We start from the raw sequence: 17,724 nt of genomic DNA on the forward strand, positions 1-17,724 counted from the left end.
CGCCCTGGGGCATCCGGCTGAGAAGGGTTTCGGCCCCCCTCCCCCGTTTGTCCCGCATGTCGTTTCCAAGGTTGGCTTATCCCCCACCAGCCCTGCGTTCCTCTCTGTAAGGTCAACTTAACCTGCACTAGTGGAGACAAATTCAATGTCTAACCCCCCAAATAAGTGGGACAACCTCAGGAAACGCTGACACGATTCCCTCTTCCCTCTTAAGAACCGAACTGCCATCTGCTCCATAGAAATGCACTTCATTACTGTTTCCCTTCCCCTCAGGCTTCTCCCCTTCGACGCCGTAATTGGTTTGGCCCCTTTGGTCCATCCCTTTAGCGGCGTGTGCTTGGGGCTGGAGAGGCCGGCGTTTTGAACAGCTCGCTCCTGGGCAGCGAGGGGCCGCTCCGCTCTTTCAGCAGCGGGCGCCAGAAGCCTGAGATCCTTGACTCCATTTCCTTTTCAAAAATCCAGCTCTGATCCCTCAGTAAATCCTGTTGCCTTGACTTTGCTTTCATGTTACCCCAGCCTACCCCCTTCTCACAACCTCCCGTGCTACCCCTGGGGTCCTGCCGGCTTCGGTGTCTGACCTGAATCACTTGTCGCCCTTCCTGCAGTCGGGACGTGAGAAAACGGAACCAGGCTTTGGAAGCTGAGGACACCCCGAGGCGGCTTTTCCTCTTAGCCGTTCGACAGTGACCCCCAAACGCTGCTGCTCACATTCCCTTTTCTCTTTCCTTCCTTCAGCCCTAAGGGGAGGCACTGCCCTGGCGGTTCCTGATTTGCATTTTTGTTCCATGGGCTGTCCGAGGCCTGCGTGACCGATGCCACGGACCTGGTCCCCTCTGTGTGAATCACTCGGCGCGCCCTGTTTTCCTCGCTGGACTCTGACTGATCCCGCTTCCTGCAAGTCTCCGATGCTCACAATAACACCACCCCCTGTACACGATTATTGCATTTTACACCTTATAAAACCAAGATTAAGATCAATTAGCCCACTTGTTTCCCAAGGTCATAGGTAGGCTTCGTCCAGGAATGACTGCTTTCATATCTGTACTAACGTCCTGGGAAGAATGGTTGGTATTTCCAACTTACATGTTCAAGGACTGATTAATTTAACCCTGGATGTCTCGCTTAAATTGTCCCCTCACAGCTCTACTGTTATCCTCAAAATGTTTCAACATTCCACAGCCTTTTCTCTTAAATTTCACCCTAGCAAGAACATCTTTACTCTTTCAATCTTTGAAGTATACAAGTGTTTACGAAAAAGTTGATAAAGCTAGATCTGGAGAATAAAATGATCTCATTGTTCTGAAAGCATCATTGGAATTAAGCACATGACACAATAACAAATGGCAAAACGACCTTTCCGTGCGGGGCCTGAACTGGCTCTGAATTCACGCGGGCGCCAGGGAAGCAGCTGAGTCTGGGAGGGGCCCGGGCGGTGAGGGCGCAGCCCTGTGGCTTCAGGGAATAGCTTTTGCCAGAAAGTAATTTGAAGGAGACAAAATTAATGTTCATATGTGCTTGGTACATACAAGTTTTGCTCTGTGTACATAAGAGACACATGTCCCGGGGGACAGACAGGGATGGAGAGATGCCACGGGGGTGGGGGACAGGAAGCCAGGCTGGATGAAGTTGCTTCGGGTTGCAGGCACAAGTTCGCAGGACGCCACGGAGCGAAAATGCTGGGAAACAAGAAAGCAGACAATTAAGCTGGATCATTTTCATAGTCTTCTGCCTGCCCTGTCGGCCCTGAGCAGCCCTGACTCTCCCGCAGCCTCACTGTATTAAATGCCCTTCTTCATTCACTTGTCAGGAATTCGGACTGCAGTTCATCTTCCTTAGGGATGCGCATTCAAAGGCAAACAGAAAGGGTGTTTGGCTTGGTTTTGTAAGAAAAAAGATGCAGCACTCGCAGTCACAACACTCCGCGAATGTTTGGGTGCTAGCCCCCTTCTCTCTTCAAAGCGTCAGGGACACAATGCCTGTTTCAGGGCTGTGGAAAATTCAGCCTTTACTGAGGCGCAGCTTGTGGAGGGAAGTGGAGGAACCAGCAGATAAGTGAGGACATGGGGAGCAGGCAGGAGAAGGAAGGGCGTCAGCTTCTTGGGGAGTGTCTTATCATGGCAAAGGGGGGGCGTGATGGAAACAGAGAAACAGCAGCGAGAGGTCGGACAAGAAACAAGGAGAGATGCTTCTAACCATGAAAAACAAGCAGAGAAAGTCCCCAATGCCCCGGAAGTCGGTGCGAGAAAGTGGATGTTAAGGCAAGAAGGCCAGGAGGGGAAGCAGTGATATAAGTTAGGGGGGCAGTGATATAAGTTAGGGGGGCAGTGATATAGGTTAGGGGGGCAGTGATATAAGTTAGGGGGGCAGTGATATAGGTTAGGGGGGCAGTGATATGTTAGAGGGGCAGTGATATAAGTGAGGGGGAGCAGTGATATAAGTTAGAGGGGCAGTGATATAGGTTAGGGGGGCAGTGATACAGGTCAGGGGGAGGCAATGATATAGGTGAGGGGGAGGCAGTGATATAGTCAGGGGGAGGCAGTGATCTAGATCAGGTGGGAGCAGTGATATAGGTCAGGGGGAGGCAGTGATATAGGTCAAGGGGAGGCTGTGATATAGGTCAGGGGGAGGCAGTGATGTAGGTCAGGGGGAGGCAGTGATGTAGGTCAAGGGGAGGCAGTGATATAGGTCAGGGGGAGGCAGTGATATAGGTGAGGGGGAGGCAGTGATATAGGTGAGGGGGAGGCAGTGATATAGGTGAGGGGGAGGCAGTGATATAGATCAGGTGGGAGCAGTGACATAGGTCAGGTGGGAGCAGTGACATAGGTCAGGGGGAGGCAGTGATATAAGTCAAGAGGAGGCAGTGATATAGGTCAAGGGGAGGCTGTGACATAGGTCAGGGGGAGGCAGTGATATACTGTTCGTACCAAGACAAGTTGAGTGTTACTATCTGTCTCCCCGGAGCTTTTCCAGCCCCCTCCTGACTGGGACAATTGTTAGTGGCAGCACCAGTTAGTTCTGCCTGTAGGTACCTGGACCATATGGACTTTTACTCAAGATATGTCTCCTATTTAGCCCATTTTCTGGGATAATCTAATGGCTCACCAAAGAGGTGTTAAATTAATTAAATGATCTCTTATGTGATATCGTGAGACAATAAAATATATATATTTTGGTCATCTTTCCTGGCTCCTGAAATAGCTCCTGAGAAAGAAGCTTCTCGACTTACTCAAGTAGCAAGCTGCTCTCAGCAACCACTTCAATTAAAGGTGACTGAAGGTTGGAATTTCAGCCCCAACCCCCTTCTAGGAAGGGAAAGGGACTGGGGCTGAGTTAATCACCAGTGACTAAAGATTTAATCAATCATGTGTAGGTAATCAAGCCTGCAGATAAACACCAGCCAGAGGGGTTTGGAGAGCGTCCCTGGTGGAGAGCACATGGAGGTGCTGGGGGAGTAGCTCCCTAGGAGGGACATGGAACTTCTGCGCCCCTCCCACGTCTGCCTTCTAGGCATCTCTTCCATGTGGCTGCTCCAGAGCCTCGGCCTTTGTAAAATGTCAGGAATAATAGTAAAATGTTTCCCTGGATTTTGTGAGCCATTCTAGCAAATTATCAGGCAGAGGAGGGCATTGTGGGAGCCCCCAATTCATAGCCCTGCAGTCAGAAATACAGGGCCCTGTGATGGGTATCTGAAGCAGGGGGGGGGCTTGTGGGATAGTCCTGAACCTCTAGGGTCTGTACTAACTCCAGGCAGTTAATGTCAAAATTCTTTAGTGGGAAGAAGAACCCCTGTGCATTTGGCGGCTCGAATAAAGGGAAATTTGTGTTGTATTTTTCCGGGTAAGGCCTCTTTCCCTAAGAAGCCAGAGCGAGTGAGCACAGCTTTACTGTGGTGCATCTAAAAGGCATAGCTGGACCCCGGACAGCAGACTCAGGGAAGGGAGCGCACAGGTCTGGCCAGACAGCCAGGGACTCCGCAGCTACAATAGCTCTGCTGTGCTAATGGGCTTCCCTTAATGCACAGAGATGGGCTTTGCGATTCGCTCAAGAGCCCTGGGCCAGCTTTGTAGAGGCCTCATTGCCCCATTCGGGCAGTGCCAACTGCATGCTGGACAAGGGTGTGGAGTGAGTGTGTCTGTGTGAACGAGCCTCCCAGGATCCCCTGCACTGATTGTGGACTGAGGCAGCTCCCTGAGCACGAATAGTTGCCTGCAGAAGCACGCGTGCTGATCCTTAGAGCCGGCCAAGAGGCAATGTGGTCTGTGAGAGGGACCATTGGCCTTGGTATCCACTGAAGGAAAATTCAACAATGTCTCCATTACTCTGGCCCATTCTCCCATCTGAGTGGGCAAAACGGCTCTCCTGGAGCCTGTTCCCCGTTTTCTCACCTGTGGCCCTGTCATTAGGCATCTCTGAGAGCTGTTTTCTCTCAGACACACACAATCACTTTAGTCCCTGGAAAAGGTTCTGTCGCTCTTTACTCACGTTTCCTGAAAGAATTACTTGTAATGTCACTAGCAGGCGAGAGTGGGCTTTGGAGACAGAAACAGGCTTGGAGCCTAACTCTGCTGCTTACAGGCTGCGTGACACAGGAGAACCATGTCACCTCGCTGTGCCTCAATGTTTCCGTCTGTGACATGGGGTAAGGATGGTCTCCTTAGGTAATAGAGAGTTGTAAAATTGATTGAGGGAATGTGAGCGAGGTGCTTAGAACAATGCCTGATGGAGCCAGCCCTCTGAGTCATCCTAGGCTGTGATTCTGCAGTAACAAAAACAATCCCAAACCGCCGTGGCGCTCAACAACAGTTTCACGTCTCATTCCTGTGCATGTCCACTGTGGACTGCCCTGGACTCCACTCCACAGCCTCTGCATCCTGGAGAATACAATGAAAGCTTCTACCTGGGGTCTGCCATCCTTATGGCGGATGGGAAAGCAACAGTGGCCCCACCTGATGACCGTGTGCTTTGTTTTGGCTCAGTGGTACATGAGAAAAGTGACATGTACCACTTCTAGGAGGAAACTGTAGAAGCCATCTTCTGGATGGCTACAGCCCTTCTGCAGGAGCCACACAGAGCCTGAACATAAATGACCACAAATAGTAAGTGAGAAAGTGGATTTAATTTGACTCATGGTTGGATTTGGAACAGGTAGGAAGGAGATAACATAGGAAAATCTTACTCATCTCAAGATTTTTTTGTTTAATTTTTTTTCCTTGCTTTTGCCCTAATTAAGGGCAAGTGGTGCACAGTGAGCGTGTTACATCTTAACAGCCAGAGGCTTGGTGGAGACCCACGAGAGGAGGGCGCACCATCAAGGACTCGCACCGTCCAGGTGGGAGGAGCCTTCTCTGGTCCAGGTGGTCGCTTTGCCCCTTCTCAGTCATCTCTCAGACTCACTCCAAGGCCCCTTCCCCAGCCTTTGCTCGGATCCTCCCTGGCACCCACACTCTGGGACTCAGGGCCCTGTCACTGCCCCTGAGCAGCCCCTTGGGCCTTCTCCAGAGCACGCATAGGACAACTACTTTCTAAACAATATTTTTCCAACTAGATTATCCATTCTCAACAGGGATGATAGCATGTAAGTGGTGAAAATCGCATCTTGGGGCCAACGAGGATCTTAGATATTGATTGCAATGGTTTGTGGCCCTCCAAGAGGCCACAGTCATAAGCATGGTGGGCAATTAGGCAAAATACACATAAAAAGGCCCCTTAGGAGCGTGACTCTCGATTCTTTCAGGAAGGTCTGTTACCCTTCCTTTCACAGTACATGTGCTCTGGATACAGTTAGTTTGAATGCATGAATGAACTCCTGAATGAAACCCAGGATGAAGATGTTTGGGTAAAGTAGACCTTTAGAGGACACACTGGACAAGATCCAAAGGAGACTCGATCCTAGTAAAGACACAAATGATCCCACAGAACTCAAGAGTGTTTCGGACCAAGCTGGTGGGCTGTGGATTTGAGTGAGGAAAGTGATGATGCAAAAAGCCAAGGAGCCGAGCCAGAGCCGCTGCACAGTTCGGGTTTTGGCCCCGTCTTAATCAGTTGAGAAAACAGCTGAGTTGTAATTAGTGCCTGTAATCTCTCTATCCTGACCTTTCTACCCTGATTGCTGCCCTGCCAACTGCCTTGACGTGGTGGCAAAAACATGCTGATCCTCAGAGGTTGGTAATAAACTTTGATACATGTAAAATCAATTTTTGTTGCCATCATTTGAAAGGGCAGTTCATCTTTTGTAATTAAAAACAGTCATGAGGTTTGAAGCGCTGAGTGTTCTCACCTGGGGGAAGGTATTAAACTTTAATCCTCAATAAATTCCTTTTTCTGAAATGGCTGAAAATTTCCTGATGATAATGTCATTATCGGGAAAACAACTTTGCAGAGGGTGGAAGTTTAGTGCAATAAAAACAATGCAGGACAAAGCTGTCAAAAATTCGAGTATCTTCTAGTGTGGCAGAGAGCTGTGCAGGCCTTAGTGCGATGTGGACGCTGATGGGACTTAGTAGAAGCGATCGTCATACTCCAAAGTATTTTGATGATGATGATCTGTGTTGGTGACATTCTTTATTTCACCCACATCTAATTCATAATTTCATGTCCCCAAGCCATTCGCCTTGGGCCAGTGGTCCTTCTTGGTGCCTTTTGTCTGGCTGACTCATCCCCAGACAAAAACAGTTGTGCCCATAAAAATGGTGCTGCTGACACCTCATATTATCTCCTCTCTCAGTCCTAAACTTCCCACCCTGACAGCAAACTCCCCGGAGCCTCTGGGCTTCTGGCTCTGCCACTCGTTTTCCTGGTCCCCCCTAATCTCGCTCTCAGACCCTGGGCACACCTCTTTGGCTTTCCTTTGATTTTGCTCCTCAGTGTGAATTTTTTCCCCTTTGCTTCCATTGATTATTTGGAGTGAGCCGCATGCCAGCCAGTTCAGCTCTAGTTAAAATCTCAGGGTTTAAAATGACAGTGGAGGCACATGGCACAATCCCTTGTGCTTTGGAGAATGCCTGTTAGATTGATAGATTTATTTAAAGGTCTCTAAGCACAGAGAGCTCACTACCTTTTCCCCACCGTCCCACCCCGGCTGACACAGGTTAGAGATGTCTTTCCCCACAGTGCCTTCTGCCCAGAACAATCTTTGCTTCTTTGCCTTCTCCAAACATCAGACTTTAAAAGTTTGAGTCCCAGTGTCCCCGAGCAGACTTTGGCGTTCCCCTTGCTGTGGCCCCCCTTGCACTGTGAAAGCCGGAGCAGAGCTCCGAGCGCGTTGTGCTAGACTCGAAGTCGTGTATGGAAAACACAAGTCCTTTCATCTCGTTTGTCTAAATAACACCCAAAGCGGTGCAGGACACACAGCCCACACCTCTCTGGTGCATAAATGAAGAAAGAATGAATGAGTTAAATGTATAAATGAATGACATAAGCTGTGTGTCTCTGAATGTGGCTCCCTGTGAAAATCAGCCTCTGCATTTGGAAGACGCGATGTTCTCTCCTAAATAAACAAAAGAGAAGTAGCATGCCCACATGCCACACAGAGCACATCCTTTGTATGTTAGAGCATCATGCCCTCTAATTTTAAAATGATACTTTAAAAAGTGCAAAATTACGTACTTGTTAGTGACATAGAAAGTGCCACCACAATCACCGTCGGCGCTGTGACACCGCTGAGCCAGGTCAGGGCTGACATCGGCAGGAGTCTCACACGGCTCTTCCCAGTGAAGTCGTGAGTGAGACCCAGGAGCTTCAGCTCCTAAGACTCCGCAGGATAGCACACACCCCAGTAAAACCAGAGAAAGCCAGAACCACCTTCAGTTCTGCTGGGTCACATTGTTTTAAGATACATTTAGAGATAGAGAACAAGTGAAAGCAAGGGGCACATCCTGACTCTGGGAGAGATAAGCAGTGGCCTCGTGCCTGACAGGCCCTTGCTGCAGTTCACCCTGAAGGGTAACACCCCGTCGCAGGTGCGGTGGGGCCACTGTTGTACCGGTAAACTGCCACGTACGTGGCTCAGCCTACTGCAGGTGCTCCGGCTCCCGCAGAGCGCCCTGTCTCTACCGTGCATTGGACTGTCCCGCTCCCTTTATGGGTGAGACATAAGAGGCTCAGAAAGGCCCAGTCTCACGCTCAGGGGCTCACAGCACCTGCAAGGAGCAAAGCTACGAGGGAGCTTGTCGCTTCCCCAGCCACGTTGCCTCCCGTGCGCATCACCGCGGGAAGGACTGTATTGTTTTTGCCTGTCAGAGATGGTAGGACGGTTCCGGCAGGATTTGGCCATGGTTACCTGGCTTCCCTGATGGAAGGGAACTGCAGGACGTGTGGTTTGGGTTTGGCTCTCTGCCAGTCCCATGAAAGGCCCTGGCTGCTGCAGTCCCCTCCTCCTCACGGGGCAGTGTAGACGGACAGCACATGTGTGTCCATCAAACCAGCCAGCCAGCCAGTGATGGCTGTAAAGTGTTTTGGTTCTAATAAGACAACAGAGCTAGATGGTCTCACATTTCCTCATGCAAGATCTTTGTGAAATGGGGTTTTATTCATTTTTATGAGTCAAGAAAAGAGTATATGGGAGTTTAAGTGATTTGGCCAGCAACAAATTTACAAGGTAGTGGACCTTGACCCAGCCCTCCCCTTGTAAATTCACTAGCCATCCCCCCACCCTTTCTTTAAGGGCTTGCAAAGCGTAAGGGACAATGCTAGACGTCCTGGGAAAAAAGGAAATAATTATGTTAAAATCTATAACAGGTCATGGAACACCAAATAAAAGTTGTAAATTAGTCTGTAGTTACAATAAAAAGGAGGAGTAGAAATCGCCACTGCTGAAGGTGATAAATACACCCTCCTCAGCCTGAAAAAATTAAAGACAAACAAATATTTTGCCTCTTTTCAGAGACACTATAGTTCATACACCGTTGATGAGAAAAGGTGCTCCTTAGAGAAGAACGGACAATAAATACAGAAAGAATGATGTAATTATAAAATGACAATTTTACAACACCTAGTAGGTACTTAAAATCATTAGGAGCGAGGCAGAAAAGAGTATTCACCAGGGCAAGAGCGCCGTCTGGGTTGCTCGCTAGTAGCTGAAAGGGACACGTGTCTTCAGGAGCCATCTGCTTGGTCGCCACCACTGGACAGAGTCATCTTCTGTCCGACCACCTGACGCTGTGTCCCTCCTGGGGTAGCACATGACAAAACAGATCGTGTCACCGGGACGGATCCCCCCCCCCAGTTCCATCCTGACTTTACTCAGGCCTTATTCCTAACCCCCAGTCTATGGGAAATGAAAGGGTTAGAGGACCAGGTTAAACAGCACCATGGACACGCGATCAGGTACTTGCAGAGGGGAGCACAGTCCGCAGAGCCGCGTACCGACTACTCCCAGAACGTCCGTCATGAGAAAGAGATGGGAGGACGTTCACTAGTTTAAATGTAAAACGTTGCACTCTAAGTAATTTTTTCTCATTTGTCATTGGTAAGAACATACACTTATATCTACAGCTTAGTATATTTGAGCATGTTTATTAAGATGCTTTCATGATTACATAAACATGTAAATAAGGATCAGTTTTCATAGGCTTCGCTCCCGAGGAGGTTCATCTGGAACTGAGCTGGGGGGCCCGCTCTCGCCTCGGCTCGCGCCCCGAGGGAAACCTATGTCCCCGCGTTCGCTCAAGAATCCCCTTGGGAGGCCTCCTCCTACTCGGGGTGTGAGGCTTAGCCTTCCAGACATTTAATTATATGTTTCCTAAACATTTTGAAGTATTTATTGTATAGATGTGTGTGTGTCTATTTCAAACTGTAGGATCTCTCCACTTGTATGAGCCACTCAACAGTGCATCTCGGATCCTGTCTACACTGTACCCGTGGCTGAGGTGCTTGTTTGAACTGTTTCGTGATATCACAGAGGACACAACACACATTTACTTGGCCACCCTCTATTGTTAGACATTTAGACGAGCCAGTAACGCTCAGCATTATAAACAGGGCTCTAATGAGCGTGCTTGCATGTCTCATTTTTTTTCCCAGGGCAGCCAGCAGAAATGAATATTTTAGCACATGTAGTCTGTGAGTTTTATATTGTACTATAATTTCCAAAACGACTTCCAACATGGCTATAAATCTACACCTCCCGCAGCAGCGAACACACACCTAATAGCATCATTAACACTTATCAGACTTCATCATTTTCTCTTCTTTCAGATGAGTAAAAAACCTGAATTTCTCGTCAGTGATCTGAAATTATTTTTATTTAAAGAGTGAGACCTTCATTCTCCTCAAAGAACATTACACAATATTGTGATGTAAACACTGCTTTGTAGACTCCCTCAGGCACATGGCCCCCTCATGCCCTCCCCTGTTGCCCCAGAGCCCGGCACGTGGCCCGCTGTGCCCTCTCCAGCTGTCCGAGTCCACCGTAACAGTTCTGCGCCCTTCAGAATTTACCCTGCGTGACACCATCACCCCGGGCCCCGTATGACTACACCCCCTACTGCCGTCCTCTCCAGAAGGGTTGGGACAATGGCCTCGCTTCCCCAAGTGCTGTCTCAAATGAGGGCCTCTCCACTCAACATGGAGCTCCCCGCCCCCCAAAGGGAAGAGATGGTTGTCTCATTCATGTCCCTCTTCCATGGAAAGAGACAGGTGCCAAGGAAATGGGCTGATTCCTTCCCTTCAGTACCACGGGTGCAGAAATCAGAGATGCCAGGTCCAGGGTCTGTGATGAGCTCCGTGAGGACGGCGGAGCAGCATGGAGGAAGAGCACGGTCCGGGGGGGCACTTAGCAGCTTCGGAAAGCTACCCGCCGCCCTCCCCACGCACCCGGTGCACTGGTTAGCGTAGGACACCGGGAAACCGGGAAAACCTTCTTACCTCGTTTCCTTACCTAAAGAATGACAAATGCTGTGAACAACTGTAAACAACTAAGTAACGTGTGCAGGTGAAGGGCCTCTGGAAGGTTCCATGTTGCTACACCAGGCGTACGGACTGTAAAGCCACCGACACCATTTGCCCCAACATGGAATAAATTGGTCCTCAGTCATTTCCAAAGGAGGACACCTAGCGTTATATTCAACATCTCTGGGCCATCTTTTCTACTAATATTGGAATCACTCAGAAAAATTAAAGATAGAGGTAGACTTGGTCCGAGAAGCTTTAAAAACTCCTGGCTGAGGGTGAGAGAAATGCGTCACCCGGTTACCTCCTGAGCACCTCCCCGCCGGTCATGCACCCGCATCTGAGGTGCAGGGAGAGCAACGATCCACATTAACAGTGACGAGAATTCTTAGAACTGAAACTCATCGGATGAGGTGGTAGAAGGGGGCCCAGGTGACTCCTCCTCACCCATCACCCCGGAGCTCAGCCACCGCTCACCCCAACTGGTGGGCAGAGCAGGAAGATGAAGTCACAGGGAAGCTTGGAGACGGGCCCTTCGCCCCATGGGGGTGGGTTGGGGGGGACGGGACTCCTCTGATGAAACTAGGAGGCTGGGTTTCATGAATCCGGTGCTTGCGGTGGTGCAAGCTCACCCGAGACGTGGGCTTGCAGAGTGTGACCGCATCCCGTCGTCCTGAGTAGAAACCTGTCGCGAGGAAAGTAAGAGTCAGGAACCAGGAGTGCAGGGGACAGGGAGGAGAGGCTGGGCGTCGGAGCAAGGAGCAGGCTTTGCGAGCTGGGAAGACAGTGACAGGGGCCGCTAGCACCTCGGGCGGGTGGGGAGCCTGGAGTTCTGACCAAAGGCTGAACGTAGAACTTGGAATTGCTTTTATAGGTCAGTGGCAAAGGTTTCCATAAGTGAATTGGCCTATTTTGAAAAAAATAAATAAGATAAAATAGAAAAGCCAAATCAGAACCTTTAGAATCTGACCCTAATCTTACCTGTTTCCCGCTCCTGTCGCTGTCTGCATTCATCCTTTCCCAGCCGCTCCACAGTCCCCTTAACCCCATGCCCTCTAACCCCACCCAAGTGAACGCATCGCACCCTACACAGGCCTGCCCTTCTGGCCTTTCCTCCTTTGCATTCTCTCTCCCCTCTTCGCGGGCACCTCGCCTTCCCGCTCCTGTTTGCAAAACTCCTATTTGTCATTCAAGTGTTGGCTAAATGTAACCTCCACTGTGAAGCCCTCCATGCCTTTTTCAGGCCCAGTTGGTTCCACGTGCTTCTGTGCTCCTGCTACGAGTCAGGCGGCCGAGTGTCATAAGCCCTAACCTTTCTTCACAGATTCTCACCTAGAAAACCCAACAGGCTGTCAACCTGACCACCATCTCTCTCAGTCACAGCCGTGCCCCAGCCCCGGGACAGATCGCTGCCACAGTGACCTCCCTAAAATGTGTCTGTGATGGCATTGCATTTCCATACGTGTAATCTCAATTGTGTGTGTGTGGAGAGAATAACCCTCAGAGAGTTTCATGGCATATGGGAGGCTTTTTATGAATGTGAAGCTCAGGGAAGCTAAGCGACCGGACCAAGGGATGAGAGCTCACGAGTGGCAGAGGGAAGGCACGGAGTCTGACGCAATCAAACTGTTTCTAAAGCCGCTGCCCACGCGGCCCGCCTCCCACATGCGAGGGGCAGTGCCTGTTCCCCGCGCCGGCTCCCCCTGGATGGGCAAAGTGGGAGTCATGTTAGGAAGGGACGTTATATGAGCCCTGGGACGCATTTCTTATGCACAGTGTGTCTTTGCAGCCTGAGCTTTGTAAACCAGCCGCAGGAATGGGTGCCGGTGAACATGCATTTGAGCTGGCGGATGGCAGCGGGCTCCTGTCACTCAGAGCTAGAGCACTGTCACCAATGGCGGAGAAACTCAAATGCTGAGAAGGGCAGCTTAGAATTCGTCCCTGTTCCTCTCTTTACAGCCTTCTCTGTGCCTCTCTCTCTCCCCCTCTCTTCCTCTCCTGCTCTCCACCCCTCACACACGCTCACGGTCACTCACACCGTGAATGCATCTGCTTGTCCGTGGGAGAGAGGCCTGCAGAAGCATGTTTATAATTCAGGTGCAGGAGGAGTTCCCGGGCTAACTTGGCCCTCACTTGGCTCTTGGCTACGCCCTTTCCCCTGAACCTGAGTGTGAAGGTTCAGGCTCCAAGGCATTTCTCCGGGGACTGTCCGCTGAGTCCAAGGCTGGGACCAAGGCGCTCACGCTCTTCGCTCGATGGTGCTCGGCACCGGCTCTTCAGCAGCAGAAGCTGCAACAGAACCTACCTGCTTCTGTGTGTTTCCTCTCCACCGACACAGAACTTCTCCAGGTAGGACGTTGTTCCAGCTGTCACCGTGTTCCTATCCCACATTCCGGGCTCTGGCACGAACGCGCACTTAAAACATGAGAAAAAGAATACCTTGGGATGGAGGGTTGCTTTCTTTGCCAGAAGATTCCTTCCACCAGTGAGAACAATTAGACCCGCTATGGAGAAGCAGAGCTAAGAGAAGAGGTGAGAGGTCCCAGGCAGCCTAAGTGCATGCTAACTAACACACAGAAGAACTTTCTAGAAGACAATATTTGAAAGGGAAGTGTGATGCTGTCTAAGGAAATGAACAAACACATCAGTGGAGAGCTCAAGGTGCAGGGCAAGATCAAGTACCAGGGGCAGTAGATTCAGATAATCTCTAAAGTCCAGTAACCTTTAGGCATCTAAAATCAAAGATATAATAAATACTAGATACATCACTGTTGACTTTTACTTTTCTTGTGCCCATCTTAAGACCTGGTGTCCCATCTCCATGGCCACATGTCCTTCATTCTGCAACTCCAGCCCGTAATCTTCAGGTTCAATTTATGTGGCACCCGTTTTAAATGCAATCCTTCTGCTTTTTAAAATCAAAATGTCCTGGTTTTATTTTCCAGTTTTAATTACAAATTTAATTAGGTTATTATTTCTTCTATTTAAAATGTCTCCTTCCACTTAACGTACCTGCTATGAGAGTCAGGACTAGTGTGTCCCCGCGTCCTCACAGTGTCTTATATGGAAAAGCATTCAATCAGTACTTATTCGATGAATGACTGAGCGAATAAATCAGTCCAAAAACACTTCTCTTTCCACAAATAGATATTTTTCCCATTAAATACTTTGCTGTTCATCTTCAAAGAAATTTCAAATGCCTACTGAAAGATCACTCAGAAGCACCTGGAAGCTGGCAAATGAGGCTTCTTGGTACCGTCCAGGGAGCTTGTCTTTAGCAGACAAGGAGTTCAGGACCCGATGGTTCAGGCGGCTCATTCTCTGGGGGTGGGACTATGAGGTCTGGAGACAGCAGCACGACATTAACCAAGGGGCAGGAGCCCCAGGGCCAGCAGCCGAGGTTTCCTCCCAAGCAGAGGCTCCAGCTCTGTCCTGGGGTTTGTCCTGTTGAAGGCGTAGTGGGCCCAGATTTGGCCCCCAGACAGACAGCCCGGGGAGGTCTGAAGGGAGGGAAGACTGCCCCTTGGTTTAGGCTACTTTTGTGTTTTTCTCTTTATTTCCTTCCCTCTTTCGTGCATATATCAGTTTTCCTTTTCGGCAAGAGAGGAAGGCAACGTTCTTCTGACTCTCCGCCCTGGAACCAGAAAATTCTGCTGGCTCAGGTAGAATTACACAGCCTTGTGACCACCCCCTGCCCCAAGGTTGTGCAACTGGAAACATCAGGTGTCCCTATGGCCCAGCTAGCACAGGCCTCAGGAAGCTGGAGAAAGTCCAATGATAGTGGTGTTATTTGCTGTCACAAGAATCTAATGTTGATCTTCCGGACGACACAGGGTGGTACAGGGCAGGGCAGAGACACAAATCACTTGGCCAGACCCCATAAAATCAGTGTTAAGATGTGACTGTGTGCCTCACTCAAAGCTGCTCTTTCTCCAGCCACATTAGTTAGAATGCTTTACATTTTTTGGAAATATGTATATATATACATATATAAATATACATATTTAGTGTTCTTGCTGGTTTCCCACCCTGGATATTAGTTCCTGATCGACTCTTTTCTTCGCTGCTGACATCCTGGCATAGAGAGGAGGCCTGGCTCCCAGTGGACCCCCCACAAACCTAGGTGAGGCAGATAGATACAGGGCCGTGGGGCAGAACTACTTTGAAGAGGATAGGAACTAACCTCCCACTTTACCTTATTTAGTTTCACAACACCCTGCGCTAGGTATGAGACTCTCATTTTTAAAATGAGGCAACTGAGGCTACGAGAGGCAAAGTAACTTACCAAAGTCCGCCTTGCTAATAATTAGTCACCGAGATTCAAGATCTGCCCCCCAACCCTTCTACCCCTTGTATTTAGCCCTGCCTTCTGCCATGCAGGGCCCTCCTGTTTCTGCACTTCAGGGGAGCACCCAGCACCCCAGCCCATTGCCGAGCAGGTGGAGTTGGGGGGAAGTGCATTTCGCTATGTCTGTAACAGCATCTAGGCACTTAGATTTTGTGCGCTGCTGGATCCCTGGGTCGTCTCCTCTGAGATCTGTTTCGGTGAGAACATGGGTTGCCAGAGATGTTCTCTTGATGGAAAGCTTCTGGCACGAACATTGAGCGCCAGTGGCTTCAGGTGTCTGAGCCCTGGGGACAGTGTCTGCTGCCACGCCTCATTTCCACAATGGACTGAGTGAATGTCGCCTTCTCACTGGGGCCGCAGCAGCCGCAGACACTGGCCCCAGAGAACCGATCTTCACAGAGCCATGCACTTTGGAAAGTGTCCACGGCATTATTGTATCTCGTGTGTGCCGGAAAAAATACAGGAATACAGAAGGCAACTAGAGACACAAAGCAGGCTAGGGCTCAGCAGGGAGGACCGGGCAGGAGAGGGGGTTTTTGGAGAGTTCAGGGGGCTGCTGGTGCAGCTGCTCGGCGGGAGCAAGGCCCTGTGGTGGTCGGAGCGGGGTGGGCCGTGGGCTCCCGGCCTCGGTCATCGCCGGTTAGACTCCCGTGGAGCCGAGGCAGGAGGGGCGCAGGCCGAGCGGGGTCCCTGGAGCACACGGCCTGGACCTGTTTGTCACTTCTTAACCGTATAACCGTGGCTGTTCCCTGGCCCCTCTCAGCCTTACCTTTCTCCTCTGTAAAATGAGGGTAAACAGCGTATATTTGTGGGAATTCAATGAGCTAATGCATAATAAAATAAGTGCTTAGATGCATTCAACAGAGGTTAGCTATTGCTACTTACTGACTGGGAAGCCAGCCCCCGAGGGGTAGGGGAAAGAAAACAGTAATGAAGAACGTGGAGACTGATGGTGAACGCGAGGCGGGGCGAGGCCGCAGGGTCACCCACCCAAAGCCACTCCGCCGGCCACCAGCGCCCAGTGTCTGCGGGAAACGAAGGAAAGACCAGAGCCTCTCATTCCCTCTCCCACCCGCACTGCTATAGGACCTGGGAGCCCGACGGAATACATAGTTGGGTGCATTTTTTTCCATTCAAAATTAGGAGACTCTGTGGTTTCATGACATTAACTATAATTTTTCTCATGGGTTCCAGGTGAACAAAAACACAAAAATGAATTAGTTTTAATCCTTGATACATGGCAATCTTTTCACTGATCCTTTCAAAGCCTAATTTTCTTTATTCTTGCTTAATAAACACTATTAAAAGTTTCATACCCAAATTAATGCTCAAGATAAAAGCATAAAGCCCCCTCTGTGGCCCTGCTCTGTTCTCTGTGCCTGCTGCCCCCTCCCAGTGTTCATCGCTCCCCTGTCTTGCACTTAAATTGTTTGTGTGTGTGTGTGTGTTTACATCTATATGTATTCAAAAAGGTGTACCTAGTTGTTTTTATAACATTTAAAAATATTTTATGCTGTATGTAATCTTTTGGGACCTACATTTTTATTGAAAATCCTGCAGCCAAGGCTCATCCCTACTATTGAATGCAGCTGCAGTGTGTCCATTTCAACAGCTTTAACACAGTGCTGAGTGTACGTTACATCATTCATCCATCTTATTTCACTGAGAATTTGAGACACTTCCAGGGTTTTTGTATTTTTTGAGACTTTCTACTGATGCACAACCTCTCTAACCACTGGAACGTTTCTTCCCGACTTCTGTCCTTGAATGGTGAGGAATGACGTCTCCTGGTCTTCACCTGCCTGGCCCTGAGTACTAATTCAGAGGAAGCTACCCTTGTGCGCTTAGATGTGTCTTCTGTACAATAACCGTACATTGCCTAATTTTCTCAGGGCTGACATTCAAACCCGAATCATTCAGATCTTAAGACCAGGCCTTTCCGGCAATATGCTGGGACGATGCCAGACTGGGAAACAGACACCGTTAATAGTTGTGTAGCTGTCGGCTCAGAGAGTCCTTTGAACCTCTTGTAAATTTTTTAATGTAGACGTTCGGAGCTCATGTCATTGACAGGAGGTCTGCACCATCTAATAAGATATTTATAAATAGTCCTCCGAGCTAGAGTCTTTGGAAATAGAAAAGGGATCTTTGAATAATTTTACAGAGAAAAAATGAGATAAAAATCACACTTCCTTCTGCATAATCATAGACTTTCAGAATTGCAAAAAACTAGACATTTGTGCAGCCTTCCCCAGCTCTCTGCTCTGTTACTTTAATTTCTACTCAAGACAAATGGGAACGATACTATGAAGTGACTTTCCCAGGATCACATTTTGCTGGTGGAAGCATTGTGACCAAGACCCAGTGTGAAGACGTATCAGTTCTCCATCATTGGGTGATAACTCCCTGAATTTCTGTGGCTTTATACCACACCCATTTTATTCACTTATAATTCTGTAGGTTACCACATAGGCTGGGTTGAGCATTAG

This window comes from Miniopterus natalensis, chromosome 16 (genome assembly GCF_054644295.1).
Source record: "Miniopterus natalensis isolate mMinNat1 chromosome 16, mMinNat1.hap1, whole genome shotgun sequence".
In the NCBI taxonomy this organism is placed as follows: Eukaryota; Metazoa; Chordata; class Mammalia; order Chiroptera; family Miniopteridae; genus Miniopterus; species Miniopterus natalensis.